This window comes from Fukomys damarensis, unplaced genomic scaffold (assembly GCF_012274545.1).
Source record: "Fukomys damarensis isolate Sample0158 unplaced genomic scaffold, DMR_v1.0_HiC HiC_scaffold_30, whole genome shotgun sequence".
Taxonomy (NCBI): domain Eukaryota; kingdom Metazoa; phylum Chordata; class Mammalia; order Rodentia; family Bathyergidae; genus Fukomys; species Fukomys damarensis.
The window spans coordinates 27,667,037-27,687,922 of NW_022900942.1; the positions used below are offsets into that span (position 1 = coordinate 27,667,037).

The window sequence follows — 20,886 nt, forward strand, 5'->3', positions numbered from 1 at the left end:
ACAGGAAAGCGTAGTCCACAGAATGACTCTCAGTCCTGCGCTGGGCTACAGCCTCCTTCCTACCTCACCGAGCTCCAAGATGGCCGAGCCAGTTGCCCAGGCACATTTGTATTCCTCAGGCTTCTCTGTAGGTGCTAGGCCTGTCAGGGACTCCTGAACCTTTCACATCTCCTTGACTGTTAAGAACTTGGATGCTTTTTTCATAATACTGAGGTATTATTATCTGACAGTGGACAGATTAATTCCTTAATCACCATTCAGTTTTCTCCACTGCATACTAAGCCCGACCTTCTATTTCTTTATGGTTCTGAAACAGCCAGAAAACTATAAATGGTTTCCTTTTTCTGGGCAGGTCCTTCAGACTCTGAGAAGGGCTGCTAGAGAGGAAATACCTTCCTGATTAGCTTTCCATGGCTGCTCTAAGGAATTAACACAAACTTGGTGACTTAACAACAAAGGAAATTTGTTTTCTCACAGTTCTGGAGGTCAGAAGTCCTAAGTCAAGGTGTCAGCAAGAGGAAAATCTTTCTTGGTATTTCCTACTTTTGGTGCTAGCTCTTGGCATTTCCTGACATTTTGTCTACATCACTGCTTGTATCTGTATATGGCTCCCTTTTCCAATGTCTTAAATCTCTGTGTTTTTCTTATTAGGATACTTTTCACTGGATTTATCACCCACCTGAATAATAAGGATGATCTCATCCCAGGATCTTTAATCTGCAAAGAGAGTTTTCCCAAATCAGGTCATACCCACATCTTCCAGGGATTTGGATGTGGCTACGTCCATTGAAGGGGCCACCACTTAACCCACTACACTGCATAGCTTTTTTTTTTTTTTTTTTTGGTATGGGGGATCAAACTCGGGTCCTTGCACTTGCAAGGCAGGCCACCGAACCGCTAAGCTAAATCCCCAGCCCTACACTGCATGGCTTAATAAAAACGTCTTTCCAAGACAAGTATGGAACATCGGTGAAGTTCCCAATCTACCTGTCTGCTGTTTTTCTCACGAGCTGGTTTCCTTGTAGCTTCTATATACCCATAATACTCAGTACTTCCAGAACACTTCATTCTGACACCTGGTGTGTAGGAATTTGTCCCATTCTAAGCAGTTCTGCTGTTCTTCATGACACTAACTGAGTGTTCTACAATTCATTTCTGACCATACCTACCTGAAATTAGAGCTGACCCCACAGATCAAGGGCTCCATCCTACAAAACAGCTCCCACTTCAAATGTCAATCCCAAGTCTCTGTTGTCACATATGCTTCTGACTCACCAGCTATAAATCAGAGGTTCCCATAACCCCCTCCTCAGGTTTGATAATTTGTTAGAAAGGCTCACAGAACTAGATTAACAGTTTATTGAAAAAGAAAATCATGACTCAATTTAAGAAAAGCCAAGTGGAAAAGTTGTATGGGGCAAGGTATAGGGAGGGCCAAGGAGCTTCTGTGCCTTTTCCAGGTGTCCATCCTGCCAGCCCCTCCACCTATCCAGCAACCCAGAAACTCTCTGAACTCCATGGTCAGGGTTATCTATGAGTCTTCTTTACCTGGGCATGATCAATCATTAACTCAATCTCTAGCCTTTTAACCATTCCCAGAGAATGGGTTGGGGGATAAGACTGAAAGTTATGAGCTTCTAATCAGGGAGTGGTCTGTCTGGTGACTAGTTCCCAACTAGTATCCACCAAGAGCCAGTTCACTGGGGCACATTGTCTCCTAGGAAATATAAGGGAATTAGGAACTCTGTTTTAGGAATTAGAATCAAAGGCCAACTATGAGGACAAAAGATGTACCTGTCACTCTTTCTGCCCAGGAAATTACAAAGGTCTTAGGAGTTCTGTGCCAGGAACTGGGAGCAGAGTCCAAATACATATTTTTAAATTATGTCTCAACCTCCTTCTACTTTCCCCTTCTCTCCTGATCCTATACTCATGATCATCAACTAATTCAGTCTGTTTCTAGGGGGTTAGTAAGTGGTCCCTTAACAGATATTTGCATTTTAAACTTGAATAATAGAAGGAAGGACAGTACTAAATTCAGGGAAATTTTTCTCATTGTAAAATTTTGGACACTGGTGAGAGATATATTTTAGCAAGAGAAGAGGGAAGAGGAGCAGTAGATTCCCTTTCAATCAGTGCACTCTATCACATTTTAGAATCTTGGCAATTACTGGAATACACTTAGAAAGCATGTGGGCGTGTAATTCAGACTGGGATGTTATTTGTATGAGTGTGTGCGCGCATGTGTGAGTGTGTCTAATAGAATTAATATTCAGAATAACTTCTGCACTCCAGGTTGCTGAAACCAGGAAAATTAAACCAAACAAGGATATTACTAATATTACTAATATAATAACTATCATTTTTTAGTGCTTACAACTTGTTAGGCACCATGCTTGCTTTTAATAAAAATATTCCTATTTGATTTCCATAGTTAACTGTACATGTTCAAGATGGAAAGCCCACGCTTATAGGTGGGACTCATGAAAAAAAATCTAAAAATTTTATTGATCACAAGCTCAGTAAAATAATAATTTCACCAATAGGAGTGGCTGCAAAAATGGGGCATAAACCTGTTTTAGCAAGAGTCTGTCTCTTATATGTCATCAGCTGAGCTCAGCGTCTCAAGGGACACAAGATGAAAGAGGTGATTTGCAGTGTCACAATTTCTCATTTGTGGAACAAATAACTTCACTGATCTTGGCTTACTTCTTGCTCCTTAAATATGGCCTGAACATTGTAGGAGAAAAGCCTAAATCTTCTCATGAGCTCTCTCTCTCTCCAGAAGCCACAACCCTGAAGTGGCTGTCTCTGGGCTTCAAGTCTTAACCCTGCCTTCTTCCTGGAAAATCCCGAAATCCTCTTCTTGCTAGAATGGCCCAGCCCCCAGTCACGATCCTTTCACTCCTGCTTCAAAGCCAGCTGTGCTCATTCTGGCTTGTCTCCCTTCACTGCAGGTCTCCCTAGGACAAGGGCCAAAGTAAATGGTGCAAGTAGGGGAAGAAGTGAAGCCTTCCAGTAAGCATCCAAAGAGTGATAACAAGAAGGGGATGGGTGCCGGCTGCCAGGTCAGGAAAGAAAGCTGGAGGAAATAGGGATGTTCAACTAAGAGGAGACATATGGAGTAGCAAGCACTGAATGCAATCAATGATAATTGTAACTACCATCTCTTGGATACTTTCGGGCTCTGCTCTCTATATTCCATCTACCTTATGTTTACTTAACTCAGGAAAAATCAATGCTCTTCTTTAAAGATGAGCAAATCAAGGCAGTGAGATCCAATGACTGAGGAAATATTGGGCCTACATTCCACTTGGGAGGATCTAATGATACGTCCTCCCCACCCTCCATCCAGAGAGAGAAAGCAAGGAGATTTATTATGCTTCATACCAGAAGAGAAATGTAGAGACAACGGGCTCACATTCCAAGGAAGCAGATTGTTGACTCAGTTAAGAGGATTCTGTACAGTTAAAGCTGCCCAGCAATGAGCCACCAGCCCATGGGCCCTGAACCTCCCAACACTGAGCACCTAAGCCAAAGTTGGATAATCATCTGCATGGATATATTAAGGGATACCTCTCTGAGATGAAGGTTAGGCCAGGAGAACTTGACAAGAGGGATGTACGTGCCTTGATCCTCACAAATTCTGGGTAGTTCTACAAAACCTGGTGTTGTAGGTCTCCACAAGACTAAAGAATTCCTTTGCAAGACAAAATCCACAACCATCAATGTCTTCTGATCATACCAGCAAAGCAGTATTTAGCCAGGTTTATTTCCTGGACTGCTTCTCTTAGTCTATCCTCTTTCTCATTTAGGATCAATTTTACAGTCCTTGTATTTTCTTTTCCTTTCTATGGCGGAAAAAAAATGATACATTTATATTCTCCTTAGAGCATTCCTGAGACATGAATATGGCTTGAATTCTCCATCTTTTATTGTTTAATGGACATTTTATTTTATGTTTTATTAGTACGTGTTTGCAGTACATCGTGTTTACATTCCTTGTGTGAAGTTGAAACGTGTACATAACACACCTTAATTCCTTTTTTCAGCCCCATTCCCCTTCCTTCTCCCTCCCTTCATCTCTTGAGCCACTTCCCATTCAAGAAAGATCTGTCTCCCTACTTCCTATTATAATGAATTACTCCGCATGTGCCAAGTATCAATCCACACTTTATTTTGTAAGAGTTTCAGGTTCTCAGGCTGTGAATTTTGAGAATCTGATATAAGAGCTTCCTGGTAGGTTGATTCCTTTTGATTCTCCAGAAACGATGTTTTACGTCTTTATTTTGGGAGGCCTAAGAACACAAACAGAAAAAGAAGAACACTAATTAAAAAAATAATACTACAACAACAATTATTAACACCAGTACTTACTGCGCACCAGATTCTAACCTGAGCAGGTTAAGTAGATTAACTCATTTTATCTTGTGGCAATGCCGCATGAAGTACATACTGTTCTATTATCCTAATTTTAAAGAAGAGGAAACAGTGGCATGGGGAAATTAAGTACTATAATTTTCCAGGAGCAGAGTAGCATGCCCTACTCTTAATCCATAAAATCCTGCCTGGAATGTGGGCCTGCTGATGGTTGAGGGACCAGGGAGGGTTGTCCTTTTCTCTGGCGTGATGATGATCTCCTTAAATTCAGAAATCCATTCCTCAGTGTGACTCTACAGCAATTTCAACCTATTTCCCCTCATTTATTCCTGAAAGCACCTGAAAAACCAGCATGTACCAAAACTCCCTCCATGTCCAAAGGTTATTCATTAGCATTCTTGAACTTCCTTTTAACTAAGTGTACAATTAATATTTACTGTTGACTCATCTTTTTGTTCAACTATTTATTTATTGAGTTCCTCTGATGTATCAGACACTGTGATGGATTCTGCATTTATATGTTTATATGTTGGTGAAATCTGCTTTGGGCAGTTATTTTAGAGTTACAGCAGGTACTGTAGCAGATAAACTTTCATAGTTCAAACACTTAAATAAAAATGTATTTCTCATTCAGGTAGTGTGCCAGTCAGCTCTCTGTCTCTGACAAAATGCCTGAGATAACCAACTTACAAATAGAAGATTTATTTTGGCTCATAGTTTCAGATGTTTCATTCCATGGTCACTTGTACCTGCTGTTTTGGGCCTGTGGCAGCACAGTACATCACTATGGATGTTTGTGATGGAGGAGACATGCTCACATCACAGCAGCTAGGAAGAAAAAGAGAGAGACAGGAAGAAACCAAGGTCTCAATATGCCCTTAAGGAGCACATTCCCAATAACCTAACTTCCTCCCATTAGGCCCCACCTCTTAAAGATGGTACCATCTCCCAATAGCACCAAGCTAAGCCCCAAGTACATGGAGGTTCTTTCCCATTTCCCCAGGGCATAGGAGTCATTTGCATTCAGCTAACCCTGATGAGACATGAGCAAAAGTAAAGAAGGCACAACGTCTCCTAGTCATATTTGCATAGTAGTGATTCACATTCCCCCTACACACATTATGCTGGTGACAAGCTCTATGTGAGGTCTTGGGTAGATGGATAAGAGTGAGACACTGAAAATGTCACCCCAGCATGGCAGCCTCTTCCCAGAGATTCTCTCTCTTGGTGGCAGCTACCTTAAGCACTCTTTAGTGGCTATCTGTGGCAAGTAGATCAAAATGCACCCATTTTCCAATAGCTGGATTCTCCAGTTGAGTTTCCCTGGGCCAGTACCCTATGTTAGTGATGCTGACATTGCTCAACTTATCTTTTGCAACATTTCTTTGGAAATTACTTTTAAAGTAATTTTGGATCAAAGAATCCTTTTCTGGTGAATCTCTCAATGATAGCAAGACACACTCTCTGTGGATAGATTTAGTTCTTATACAGTCATGAGTCAGTGTCTCGAGAATGAGGTGAGTGTGGAGGTTTATTTGTGCTGTTTCAAATCAAACTCAAAGTGTATTAGTTAAGCAAAGGGACTGATTTTCTCCTACTTCTGTCTAATTGGCTCTGAAAGCAATTCTTTGCAATGGGATGCACTCAACAGTGTTTGAGCAAGGGCATGACTTTTGATTAAGGCCACTAGAGCAATAGGGCTGTTCTTTTGGATATTAAATATGGAATTCAAGGACAAGTCTCCAGAGTTTCTCCAAGGCCTCAGTTTCCTTATCCATAAATCTGAAGGGGGTGCAGACTACATCACCCCTTGCTTTCCCTGGAGGCCTGGCTTGCTGGATTCTAAGGAGAAAGCTTTCTAAATAACTGCTTTAAGTAGCACTTCCTACCTGCCTGGGTCAGTGGCTGAAGGTTTTAAATATAGTCTCATTATTGCCAAAACAGCCTCATATTCCTGATTATACATTGTATTTCCTAGAGTTAGAGGAGCCGAGGCGGGAGGACCATCTTCCAGTTTATGGTTCCTACCTCTGCCACCACGTGGACAAACTCTGGAGGCTCCAGTTCCTCAAATGCGAACTGAAAAAATGATAGTCCCTCCCTGTGGTAATCATTTGAACTCATAAGCAAGATAATGCATTTCTAAAGCCTGATACAAGAAAGCCCCAGCTGATATTTGCTGTTGGGCTGGATTACGTGACTTTTGCTATCTCCCATACCACTGCCAATTTGCTCCCTCACCCCCTTGTCAGGGATCCATAGGGCGCCACCCCTGGGAAGAATATATACTGCTTTCCTCCACAGCAGCCCTTTGGAGAGAGTGCTGTTTCCAAAAGCAATAGTACAACCTAGTAACCTCCTCCTCACCACTACTGTTCTTGGGGCCTGTCACACAGAAATGAGACCCTTCTGTATGAGACAGACCCCACATGCAGAATGCCAGATACAAACTTCCTACCTTCTCTTCAGAGTCCCCATGTTTGTACTTTCTACAATTGTTCCTTTCATCAGAACAAACTCCTGTTCATTCCCAATTGTGACTCCTCCTCAAAAGCTTGACCTTACATCTCTTAAAATGGGGTACATGGAATAGGAATGTTTTACCACCTGGGGAGCTTTTAAAACTTCTAATTCCTGGGCCACACTGAACACCATTTATGTCAGATTCCTCAAGAATTTAACATCAACATCTCTTTTAAAATTTTATTTTATTAGTACATGTTTGCAATGCAATGAAGTTTCCATTCATCTTAGGGAGTAGGTACATGTATATAATACATCTTGGTTCTTTTTTATTCCTCCTCCTCTCCCTCCCACTCACTCCCTGCATCTCTAGAACTCCTTTCCTCATTTTCATTATTATTGCTATTATTATTTCATTTATTTATTTATTTTTGGTACCGGGAATCAAACTCGGGTCCTTGTGTTATTATTATTTTAGTTGATGTTTTTTATACATAATGTTAACATTCATTGTGGGTATTTGGTACATATACATGATGCATCTTAAATCTTTTTACTGCCCCTTCCCATCCCTTAACCCCTGGTCTTTTGAACCTCTTCCCATTTACAAAAGCTCAATCTCCTGTTTTTTTTTTTCTATCAGTCATTTATTTTGCTCTTTATTTACACTTTGTCTTACTCAAATAAAAGATACCATACAGAATTTGTTTGTTTGTCCCATTTATTTCACTAAACAGTATATTTTCCAAGTGTATCCATTTTCCTTTAAAAGTCTTGAATTTTTCCTTCTTTGTAGTCAAGTACTATTTCATTACATATAGATACCATGTGTTCTTTACCCATTTGTCTGTTATTGGACATATGGGCTGCTTTAGCTATTGTGAATTGTTCTGCTATATGCATGTATTCTTGTAATATGATGTCTTCAGCTGTTTTGGAGGATACCTAGAAGCTGAACAGTTGGGTCAAATGGAATTTCTATTTTTAGTTCTTTGAGAAATTTTCTTACTGATTTCTATAATGGTTGTACTAGTTTACATTCCCACCAACAATGCAGAACTCTTTTTTTTTCTACTACAGCCACACCAACACGCTATTCTTTGATTTCTTGATGACTGTCATTCTTTCTGGTGTAAATGTAAATCTTAGTTTTATTTTAATTTGCATTTCTCTCATAGCTGGAGATGGAGATGTTGAACATTTTTTTCATGTGTTTATTGGTCATTTGCACTTATTCTTCTAAGAAATGTGTATTCATTGCATAGCCCTTTTTTGCGGGATGGGTACCAGGGATTGAACTCGGGTCCTTGCACTTGCAAGGCAGTCAGCAGAACAATTGAGCTAAATCCCCGGCCCCATAGCCCATTTTTTGATTGGGTCTTTTATTTCAGGGCGAGTCTAAAATTTTGAGCCCTTCATATATTCTAGATATTAGTCCCTTATCTGAAGATTAGCTAGCAAAAAATTTTCCAATTCTGTAGGTTGTCTCTACACTCTGTTCCTTTGCTGTTTAGAAGCTTTTTAATTTGATAAGATCCCATTTGTTGATGCTTGCTGTTGTTTCTTGTGTGTTTGGAGTTTTGTTCAGAAAGTCCTTGCCTAGTTCAAGGGTTTTACTAATTTTATCTTCCAGTAGGTTCATTATTTCTGCTTTACTGTTTAGATCTTTGAACTTTTTTTATTTTAATTTAGTATATGATGAGAGAAATGGGTCCAGCTTGAATATTCTGCATATAAATAGCCAGTTTTCCTAGCATCGTTTGTTAAATAGGCTAACCTTCCTTCAGTGTGTGTTTGTGGAGCTTTTGTTGAAGATCAAATAGTTTAATGTACCTGGGGATGTTTCTGCAGCTTCTGTTCTGTTTCACTGATCACCTGTCTGTTTTTGTGCCAGTGCTGTGCTGTTTTTATCACAGTTGCTTTGTACATAACTTGAAGTCAGGAATTGTGATCCCTCCTGCTTTGTTCTTGTTTCTCAGGATTGTTTTAGCTATTCTGGGTCCCTCCTAGTTCCATACAAATTTTAGGATTGTTTTCTCTAGTTCTGTGGGGAATGCGTTAGAATTTTGATTGGGGTTGCATTGAATCTATAAGTCAGTTTTGGGAGTATGGCTATCTTGACAATATGGGCTCAGCCTACACGGGAGCAGGGAGGAACCATCTTTCCATTCATTTTCTGACATTCTTTACAATCTTTTGTTTCAGAGCACTATAGCTTTCCTTGCAGAGGTCTTTCACTTTTTGGTTAGGTTAATTCCTCGTTATTTAATTTTTCTTGATGCTGTTTTGAACAATATTGTCTTCCTATTTATTTCTCAATGAGTCCTTTATTGGTGTACATGAATGGTATTCATTTTTGTGTGTTGATTTTGTACCTTGCTATGTTGCTGAATTAGATTATTAATTCTAAGAGGTTTTTTGGTGGAATCCTATGGGTCTTCTATGTAGAGTATCACGTCATCATCAAATAATGATAGTTTGACCTCCACCTTTCCTATACATATCCTTTTTTATTTTTCTTTTACTTGATTGCTCTGGCTAATGTTTTGAGTACTATGTTGAACAGAAATGGTGACAGTGGGAATCTTTGTCTTGCTCCTGATTTTAAAGGGAATGCTTTCAGTTTTTCCCTATTTAATATGATACTGATTATTGGTTTGTCATAAGTGGATTTTATTAAATTCAGGCGAGGTTCCTCTATACCCATTTTCTTCAGGGTTTTATCACAAAGGAGTGTTGGGTTTTGTCAAAAGCTTTCTCTGCATCTATTCATAGGACCACATAGTGGTTTTTTTGTCCTTGCTTCTATTTATGAGGTGTGCTACCTTTATTGATTTTATATTTAATTGATGACACCTACTTGGTCATAACATATGAAACATTCAAAGATGTGTTGCATTCTATTTGCCTATGTCTTATTGAGGATTTCTGCATCTGTTTTCATTTGGGAGATTGGTCTGCAGCTTTTTATTTTTTTTAAGTTGGGTCTTTATCTGGTTTTGGGATCAGAGTGAGGCTGGCTTACAGAAATGAGTTTGGATGCACTCCTTTACTTTCAATTTCATTGAAGAATTTGAAGAGTATTAGTGATATAACATCCTTAAACATTTTGTAGAATTCAGCAGTGAATCCATCTGGGCTTTTGTTAGTTGGTAGGTTTTTTGTTACTGCCATTATTTCATTTCTGTTATTGGATTGTTCAAAACTTTTACTTCTTGGTTTAGTTTTGATAATTTGTATGAGTCCAGAAAACTTTTGTTACATCAAGTTTTTCCAATTTGTTGGAATACAATTTTTTATAGTGGTTATTGTCTTTTTTATTTTGATAGTGTCTGTTATGATTTCACATTTCTCATTGCGTTTCTAATCTCATTGATAACTTTTGCTTTTTGTAAGTCTGGCTATGAGTTTATATATTTTCTGTATTCTTTCAAAGAACCAGCTCTTCTATTAATTGATTCTTTGCATTGTTTTTCTTTGGTCTCATTTTCATTAATTTTAGCTCTGATCTTTATTATTTCTCTCCTTTATTTTGGTTTGGGCTTGAGTTACTGTTGCTTATTCTCTTGAATTTTTTTATTATGTTACTTATTTTAGCTTGCTCTGTTTTTATAAAGTGATCATTGATTGCAATTATCTTCCCTCTTAGGAGAGCTTTCATTGCGTCTTATATTCTAGTGTGCTGTACTGGCATTGTCATTTACTTCTAGAAATTCTTCAATTTCTTCCTTGATTTATTCTGTGATCCATTGGGTTTCTGGATGTGTTATTTCTATGTTTCTAGGTATTTCTTTCTTCCGTGATTGATTTATAGATTCATTGCACAATGGTGTGACAGTAAATATGGAGTGATTTTGATTATTTATAGATATTTAAGCAGGCTTTGTGGGTTAGTAGGTGATATATTTTGGAGAAAGTTCTGTGTGCTGTTGAGAAGAATATGTACTCTGTTTAATAGGGTAGAACATTCTGTACATATCTATTAAGTCTATTTGTTCATGGGTGTGGTTCAGTTCTGATAATTCTTTATTGATTTTTTTGTTTAGTTAATTATCTTTTTGAGAGTGGGGGTATAGGAGTCACCTACTATAATTGTACTAGTGTTTATTTGATTTTTTATGTTAAGTGTTGCTTGTTTTATAAAGATAAGCTTTTCAGTATTTGGAGCCTACATATTTACAAGTGTTATCTCTTCTTATTCCCTCAATTAGTATATAATGATCTTTGTGCCTTCTCATTTGTTTTAACTTGAAGTTTACTTTGTCTGAGAATATAATTGCTACTCATGCTTGATTTTGGTTCCTAGTACAGAAAATATTGTTTTCCATCCTTTGATTTTTTTAGTCTATGAATATCTTTTTGGATTAGATGAGTTTCTTGTATGCAGCAGACTGTTGGATTTCATTTTTTAATCCAATTTGCCAATCTATGCCTTTTAATTAGGGAGTTGAGGTCATTAACATTGAGAATTATTACTGAGAGGTGTTGATTTATTCCTACCATTGCACTCTTTTTCTATTGATAACTTCTTTCTTTTACTTTTTCTCTTCTTTTCTTTTTTGTTTATTTATTAGTCTTGTTTGATGTACCATTCCATCTAGATTTTTGGCTTTGTTGGATTTATCATCTCTGTCTAGGATATTCTTGAGTATTTTCTGGATTGCCAGTTTGTTGTTCATAAATTCCTTTAGTTGTTCTTTTTCATGGCATGATGTCAATGTCTTTAAACTGTTGGGTGATTCCAATATCTTCAGTAGCCAAGGTTGAGAACCACTGTTCTGATGCTTTTTCCTGTTAAGATGATCTCATGTTATGGTCAATTTATCTCATTCATCACAACATTGAATCATACTTAGTCTCCTGTTTTAAAAAGTCACTATGTCTTTTTATGTGCTGAAAATTCATAGATCCCCAGTTTTCAACTATAATTGTTTTACTAATTACTGTAAATACTTTATACTTATTCAGATTAAATATTTTATGACTAAATATGTTTCTTCCTTTCTTTCTTTTTGGTACCAGGGATCAAACTCAGGACCTTATGTTTCTTTCCTAGAACCCAGAAATCAGAAAATTTTTCTGAAAGGGCTAAGTAGTAAATATGTTAAGCTTTGTAGCCCATTGAATCTGCTTTATCACTTCTTCCATTATAAAGCAAAGCAGCCATACATATTCACAAACAAATGGATGTAGCTATATTGCAATAAGACTTTACAAAAACAAGCAGCAGGCTAGATTCACCTACATGCTATAGTTTGCTAACTACTAAGTAAATAATCGTTATTTTGTTCCTAACTCTGTCACCATTTATATAAATATAACTGATTTGATCAATAAATCAGATAAGCAATGGTTCTTATTTTTATTTAAATCATTGATAAAAGTGTTGAATAAAACTAGCAAAAAAAAAGCCTGTCAAAATTGCAGTGAAACACTATTTTATACCTATTGGTATAGCTATTATAAAAAATAAACAACAGCAAAGATGTGGTGAAACTTGAACCCTTGTGCCTTGATAATTGGGATATAAAATTGTACAGCTGCTGTGGAAAACAGTTGGAAGTTTCTCAAAAAAATTAAAGACATAATTACCTTATGATTTCTTTTGGGACTTGAAAGCAGGAACTCAGATATTCGCACACTACCATTCATAGCAGTATTATTCACAATAGCTAAAAGGTAAGAAGAATCTAAGTGTCCATCAAAGAATGGATGAATAAACAAAATGTGGTTGTATCATCAATAGAATATTATTCTGTCTTTAAAAGTGATAACATTCTAACATATTGATGGACCTCATGGTAAATGAAATAAGCGAGACAAAGTGCATGGTCCCATTTATATGGGGTACCTAAAGTAGTCAAAGTTATAAAGAGAGAAAGTAGAAAAGAGGTTACCAGTGACTGGAGGAGGGAGGAATGGGGAACCACTGTTTAATGGGTATAGAGCTTCAGTTTGGGTGGATGGAAACTGTTTGGAGAGTGGTGATGTTTGTACAAGATGTGTATGTATTTAATGCCACTAAACTATACACTTAAAAATGGTTGAAGTTGTAAATTTTGCAATGCATATTTGACTACAATTTAGAAGACTAAAAATGAGCAGACCCTATGAAGGCTAGCCTTTAAGAAAGCCCTCCAGGTTTCTCCAATGATGGTATCAGTGCATGTCAAATTTAGCCACTCAGAAGGTAACACAAAGATGGTGATAGGAAGTTGTGAATAAATATAAATAAATGAGCAGGATCTCAATCTCCCATCTATAGCATCATTTTTGTGTCACCCACAAGGTGATCATAATACAACTCATAAATGCCTTAGCATGTTTACCACTTCTATTAGCACATCTATGAATCTACCAGCTAAGTCACTTTTCCAGGAAGGAGCTAGGTTGGCTTTTCATAATAGAAAGACCATTTTATGGAAGCTGTGAAACTTGGTGGGGAGCCACATGAAGGATACCTGACAGACTATGTAATGAACTCTTTTACCTGGGTCCCTACCACATCCCGGCCTGAACACTCACCTAGAAGGGTTTTCCAAGGTCCCTCAAGATAAGTATACAAATGAACAAGGCTCTCTTTTTTGATGTTGTTGTCGATCTCTGTGCAATCCTTGCAAGAGGCCCACAACACAGTCTCAGGACAACAGTTGATTCTGGAATGAAAGGGGAGGGAGCTAGCTCTGTGGTGTGTCACTCCCTCTAGTGTTGACTAGGGGAAATGGTCAAGCAAACAGGCTTGGGAAACTTTCCTTCTGTTTGGCACTTTTGGAGCACAATTAAGTTTGTTGTGTAGTTTTCATGTTCAACCGTAATTATTCTGAAATGTTCACATTTAAAAATACATAAGACTAGGGCTGGGGATTTAGCTCAGTGGCTCTGCTGCCTGCCTTGCAAGCACAAGGACCCGAGTTCTATCCCCAATATAAAAAAAAAGAAAGGAAAAAATACATAAGACTAAGATTAACCATTAAGAAAGGAGAAAAGAAGGAAAAAAGGTTAAAAATCATGCTTTTGGGTTGTTTAGTTCTCAGCTTCCCAAAACAGTGTTTTATGGAGGAAAAAAATTCTCTTATTAAAACCCAAGCATAGTGGTGCATGCCTGTAATTCCAACATTCAAGATGCTGAGGTAGAAGGATAACAGAGAGTTCAAAGTCACAGTGGGCTACATAGTGAGTGGGCCAGCCTGAACTACATGGTGGGATCCTATCTCAAAAAAAACAAACAAAAATAAATTATGATGTAATATTTAGTTAGGAGCAAAATTAATTTCCAATTCTCCAACATGCCAGCCCCATGTCATTATCTCACAGAATTAGTTCTATAATATATCTTATATTCACAAAGCTAAAGAGGTTGTCCTTCTAAAGAAGGGAAAAGAAAAAATATGAGAAAAGGAAAAAATGGAAACAAAGTCTTTGTAAATAGGGAAGGATGAAGGGGGTGAACAGAAAGCAGGGGTATGGGGAAAAAATAAGAACCAAGTTCTGTCATGTAAAGGTACAAGATCCCAATGATGAATGTAAATGTACCATATACCTGAAAAGTACTAATAAAGTTAATGAAAAAGAAAGAGGTCTTTCTTCTAAAGTAGAGAACTATAACAGGTATGCTTCAAAGGCAATACTTGTATAACTCAGATTTATACATTTGTTTTGAGAATGTTTCTTTTAAAAAGAAATGGCTAACTCAATACTTTGGAGGTCACAAGCTCTTGAAAAATAATGAAAACTATGTACTCAATCTCTTTCTATACCCCTAATGTCACAAACTTATTTTTAAAAATGCACAGAGAATTCCAGGAAATCCAGTCGCCCTAACACCCTAGCCTCCTAGTAAGAATACAAAGAGTACCCAAAATTCCCTTTAGTATGAAGGGATAGAGCCAAATCAAATGGGATGCACCCCTTCCTTAGACCTGTGTGGTCCAGCACAGGCAGAGTTGTAGTAGTTCCTGTGTGGTACAGCAGCTTGCTGTTTTCAAAAGAGCTCATGCACACTTGGTCAGGATACCTCGCAACCTCAGGCAGGTCAGTAGAGCAGAACCACTCCATATATGGCAACAACCACTAGTGGAAATATTGGACATTTTTGTCATTAAAACTTAACCTTTACAAAGGCTGCCTTTATGATACCCATGGAATCATTGGCTTCTTTACTGTTGGCCACAGTGAAGGGAAAAAATAGTAGAAATTGTCTTATGGTCAGGAAGAAAACAATATCCATTGAACCAAACATACTCAGTGTAGCAGTCGAGGCCTACTTAAACACAGGTGTTTGGGGGAAGACTATTCTTAAGAGGCTAGCAATTAATCCAAGGTTTTTTACTAAGCTAATGTGTGTTTTCACCTGGTAGGATATCTATCCCATCAACAGTGTTACCATCTTCCCATCACCCCTAAAGTTCACCAGGTCAACCCCACCACTGCTGGGACTTCCCCAGAGTGGCCTCTGGCACCCCTTAGCATATACTGTCCTGCAGTTGTCAGTCACGCATATATGCAATCAATTCTTCAGGGAAGACAACACCCTTGCACATGTAGCATAGTAACTGGTGCATCATTTCATTTTCAAAATCAAGTCAGCAGCCTCAAAGACTTTTTTTGTGAATGAAATTTTTATTTACATATTGTATCTAGAAGCAGTTACATAAATTCTTATATAATTTCCAAAAATGTGCAAGAAATTACTATAATTCATTTACAAACCAAAGCACATATTAAAATCAATGGACTTTGGATAGTTCATTCTGTGGTGTTCTCAGTATAAATGGTACACACTTGATTCAAAACATACAGAAAGTGTAAACTACAGCAATCTGGATTGCCAGTATTAATTTCACAGCACTCCAACAACTATGAAATTTCTTTAACCCAACATTGTTATTACAAAATTCTGTAAGAATTTCCCAACACCTCTGGATATAGAGTTTGGATTAGCGTTCAGAAATAGTAACTACCTACTTTTGCCATGTTATGACTCATCAATAAAAAGGATGTTTATTTAAAAAAAACCTTCCTACAGGATTAAAAGAAACCAAATTTGTGATTACTAACGTACCGATACCTTTAGAATTTTAAAGTTATTTATGGAACTGGCTATTGTTCCTTAGAGTATTCAACAAAACTGTTTATTGCTGGTATTCATTTTCAAATTAATACTTCACAGTCAGTGAGAAGCAATTAAGGTTTGAATAAAAATATATTATTTTCAATCATTCATAAAGCAGAATCTCATATCCAATGAGAAATGTAACAAAATTGGCATTCCTGAGAGCACTGTTAGACAGACTTGTAGCATTAGCAGTGCCACTGCATAAATCTTAAGATTTTGTACCTTGTTTTGACAATACTGGCTTAGAAATTATGTCTGCTTTGTGTTTTATTTCCTACATGGCAATGATTTAGTCTTTTGGCACATGATTTTCTTCAATAGCAAGAGTGTTTCCCTGTGTAGCTGGTTTCCTTTAAACTATTTTTAATTCTATGATCATTTCCTGTGATAAAATATGTGACCTTCTGAATTTTTAATTATTGCACCAAGATATTTTCAAGCACTTTCTATAGCTTTATTATTTATGAAAATGCATAATAGTGTCCTACTAAACCTCAAAATAACTTCCAGCCCCCATCATGTTTTATGATGAAATATTTGATTTTAAGACACCTCTGACTCATTGTGGCACATGGATATAGCTAGGTTTTTTCTTACCTTAAGCTCAGATTTTAAAAAATATATATTAAAGAATCACTTCTAGGTTTTGTTCATATGTAAGTTACTGTTCAACAGAATCCAAAAATGTAACTAAATTGCATCTAGACCAAGCTACAAGATGATCTCTTTCCTCTATTTCCATATTTCACCAGACTGTTGTATCATGTAAAGTCAATCTTCCACATTATGATGTGCTACCCTTATCAGTTGGCTGCCTCTCTACACAAATTTAGAAGAATTTGCATACACCTGTTTGTAAATTTAATTTTTGGCAAATACATAAGCAGGGCATAATAATTTCAAATTAGATTAAAATAGGGCATATTACTTTAAGAAGATATTTTATATTATGAATACAGAAAGCACATAAAAATGGGCTTAAAAGTTAGAAGAGTATCAATACTTGCCCTCCAAAAAGTACAAAATACAGTTTTAAAAACATTCAGATGAAAATAAGAATCTTAAAACTAAATGAGTAGATCTTAAATGTATGGCATCAGGAGAAAATGCAGGGACTAGGCTACATCTACGTGAGACAAGCTCACAGAGTCCAGAAACTCTGTGCACCATGCACACCCAGGAGGATATACAAACGATTCAGGAGACACAGAGTTGCCAGCCTGACATTTACCATTAATACATGGCAACTCTAACAGCACCTGCCATCTAACACATATGCACAGGAACTTTCTTACTCACCCTACACGTATTTTAAATTGCTTAAAAATAAATAATTTTGCAAAAACAAGTCAAATGTCTTGCATTGATTGGATAACAAGCATACAACTCTGCAATAGTTCTTAATCCAGAGCTTATAATGAACACATTATATTATAGCACACTCTGTATTCTATCTCAATAGGTGAAAACATCAAAAAATGAAGAGGAGACTTTGTAACAAGGTACAATCAACACCCCACCAAAGTTAAGCCCCTTTTCCTTTTTAGGTCCAAATATCATCACACCGTGACATTATGGCATTGTGCCTTTTCTTGGCAACATCTTAGTTCTGATCCTAGAAAACGAACACAGAAAAAGCTGAGAGTACAGGAATGTTTGAAAGATAGAGCCAGTAAGTTTGACCAAATACTTTTACTCTCATGTTTAAAAGGGGGTAAAAGAAAAACTTCAAGTGACAAAGGAAGAAACATCACAATTTACATGTTCATCTAGGATGGAAACATTTTCTTTAAAGGCTTATGTAGCTGGAAATATTTTCTGCACAGGACAACCCTAAGACACTACACTGCAGAACTGTGAAATAAATGAATGCTCTGCATTTAAAAATCAGGCATAACTTCCTAATGGCTGAATCAAGGAGGTAAAAAACCACTGAGACACCAAATTACTTAAAATGTAGTTGATTTAAAAAAGAAAAACCTTATTCTTAAATGGCAGTAAATCTGGCAGGAAACAAACCTTCCACACACCGGATGTAGGTTTCATATTTTTCTGACATGATTCGCCACAGTTTCCAAAAATTTTCAGCTAAGTCATTAAGGGTTGTTTTTACTGAGAAATGGACAAATCGGGCACAGTTTAATAGCAACTATATAAAAAAATTAAATTCAACTTTAAAATAATCTCTTCTTTATATTCAAATCCATTTAAATCTTTAATACTGCAAAAGAATCCAGTCCATTTATAAAAATTGGTTGTACAGTCAAGTTCACCCCCCAAAAAAATACTGACTCAAGAAATTGCAGATACTTGTAAGCACAAGGGCCCAAGTTTGATCCCCAGTACCAAAAAACAAAAGCAACAAATAAAACCCCCAAAATTGCAGATAAAACATATAAGCAAAAGAAAGTACACATAACTCAAAAGCCCTATCGCAGGAAACTATGATCATCACATTTCTGAAGTAATTGTTCTAGTTCCATAGTTTATGCCAATTTGTGCCCAAGTTTAAGGACAGAAAAGGCAACAATTTCTAAATTAGTGGTATATATTTCTTTATATTTTTTTAAGGCAAGGCAATTTATTAAAATACACAAACTACAAGATGAAAATGAAGGCAACAGAAATTCAGCTTTTTACAATAAAAAAGCATTGCCTTAAAAATAATTTAGAAGTGTTGTAAAAGATATTGCAGGTTTGCACTACATTAATCAAGATATGTCAATTCATAAATCTAAATAAATCTTTTTAGAGTATGAGATTAAAAAACTCACATTCAGTGTATATGTAAATGGTTTTAATGCACATGTTTATTCAATATTATCTTCTCAAAATGGACCATGTAAAAAATCAAAGCAATTTTCATTCTATAAGCTTCATTCAACTTCATTTAGGGTTGAATACAACATGAAATATGCTTTTAATGCATAAAAACTACACAGTGGATAGCAGCAAAGGACTGGGGGGACAATGAGGTTCTGATAATTCACATTGTGACTATTCTGCACATTATGAAAGATAATTCTCACTTCTAGAATAACAAGACAACCCTTTCAAAGAATCAGTGTAAACCAAAGACAACTCACAAACACTTTTCCACCCCTAAACAAATTGGTGACTATCACACAGAAAACTAAAATAGTTATGGCAGCAAAAGTATTCTGATAGCAACCTCTATAAACTGTATTTCAATCTCTTTTTCTTTTTCCCACAGTGCACGATGCAGGGTTCTCAATCTTTCAGTAGTGCTTCTCCTGTAAGTGATCCTTCATTTTGTTTGGCAAAGGCAGTTTCTGAATTAGGTCTATTCTGGTATACTGATGTATAACAAAACGACACAGGTACTGCAAAAAACACACCTGCATGAACTGTGACACTGGATTGGTCAGTCTGACAGGGTAAGTTGCAGATCCAGGCAACTGAGACCTCGAATAACAAAAAGCTCCATTTTCAGAGTCCCTGACTGAATGCTTATTTAGATCAACTGTAGATGTATGTCCTTCCACATCTGGTTGTTCATAAAAGCTAAACCTACCATTTGAGTGCTCAGTCCTAGTGTGAAATGTTTTACCATGGGAACGAAAGCTCAAGCTTAAAAGATAGCGATCATCAGAACTATCCTGAACAAGAAAAGAACCATCTAGCACATTTGCTAGTTTCCCTTCTGCCTCCCAGCATGTGATTGGTCCTCAGTACCACCATTGTTTTGCAAGTTTCTTTAGCTCCTCTTTAAGGCTTGTCACAACCATGGGACCACTACTGAGTCTTAAACTCTTGCAACCCCAGGAGCAGAGTTAGGATCAAAATTCAAATGACAACGCATACTTTCAGCCACGTGGGCATCTGTGCCAGTGAGTCCACTGAAGTTCCTTTGGATTTGATTATTCTGCATTGGAGGTAGCAAAGGTGAAAGTGGAGGGACATCATCATGACTTGCTCTGGGGCTCTGCAACATGACTCCCTTGGTGCCAACCAACAATCCATTCTTTGTGGATCGATCCACAAAGATCTCTGGGGCAACAACTAGGTCCTGGTCTACCTGATTCTCATCTTCAGCAAAAGAGCTACCTCCCACTTGAGGAGGAACTGCAGAGACCTCCATGGGTGAAGAACTGTCCAGACAATAGCTACGTGATCCTTCCAAAGGATACATCCCCTCCTCTAAAGGCACGGTAAGCTGAATGTGGTCCTGAGGCATAAGTCCAATAACTACAGGCACATGTTCATCCAGGTGGAGATGCAAATCTCCATTGGGAGAATCAGAACTCTTTTTTTTTCAGCTTTAATTGAGTTTATTGGTACATTTTAGGGATACAGTACAGTTACATTCATTGTTGGGATCTTGTACCTTTACATGACAGGTCTTGGTTCTCATTTTTTCCCCTTGTCCCTGCCCTCCCTTCACCCCCTCATCCCCTCCCCAATCTACAAACACTTTATTTCCATCTTTTCATTATCTCACATTTTTTTCATTTCCCTTATTACCCTTCCCCTACCCATGCCACCTTCCCTACACCTTTAGTTCCTTTCTTCCCATTTCTAAATGTCAGTCATCTCATTAGGATCTTATGTACTATTACAGTTTATTCATACCAGAGAAACTATTCAGTATTTACACATGTGTGCCTTATTTATTTCACTTAGGAGTATATCTTCAATATGTATCCATTTTCCTATGAATGAATCTATTTTCTCATTCTTTATGGCTGAGTAATATTCCATTTTATAGAAAAACCACATCTTCTTTATCCAGTTTCCAACGGATGGGCAAATGGGCTGTTTCCAAGTTTTAGCTATTACAAACTGTGCTGCTATAAACATGGGTGTGCATACTTCTCTGTGATATGATTCTTTCAGTTCTTTTGGAAAGATACCCAGCAGAGGAATGGCTGGGTCAAATGGAACCTCCAGTCCCAGCTCTTTGAGGT

The 20,886-nt window shown here is 37.2% G+C and overlaps 1 pseudogene; it reads right to left on the reverse strand.

The window, feature by feature from the left end:
* Positions 1-19,197: 19,197 nt before the first annotated feature.
* The window catches only part of LOC104870078, a 9,445-nt pseudogene continuing 7,756 nt past the window's right edge, over positions 19,198-20,886 (reverse strand).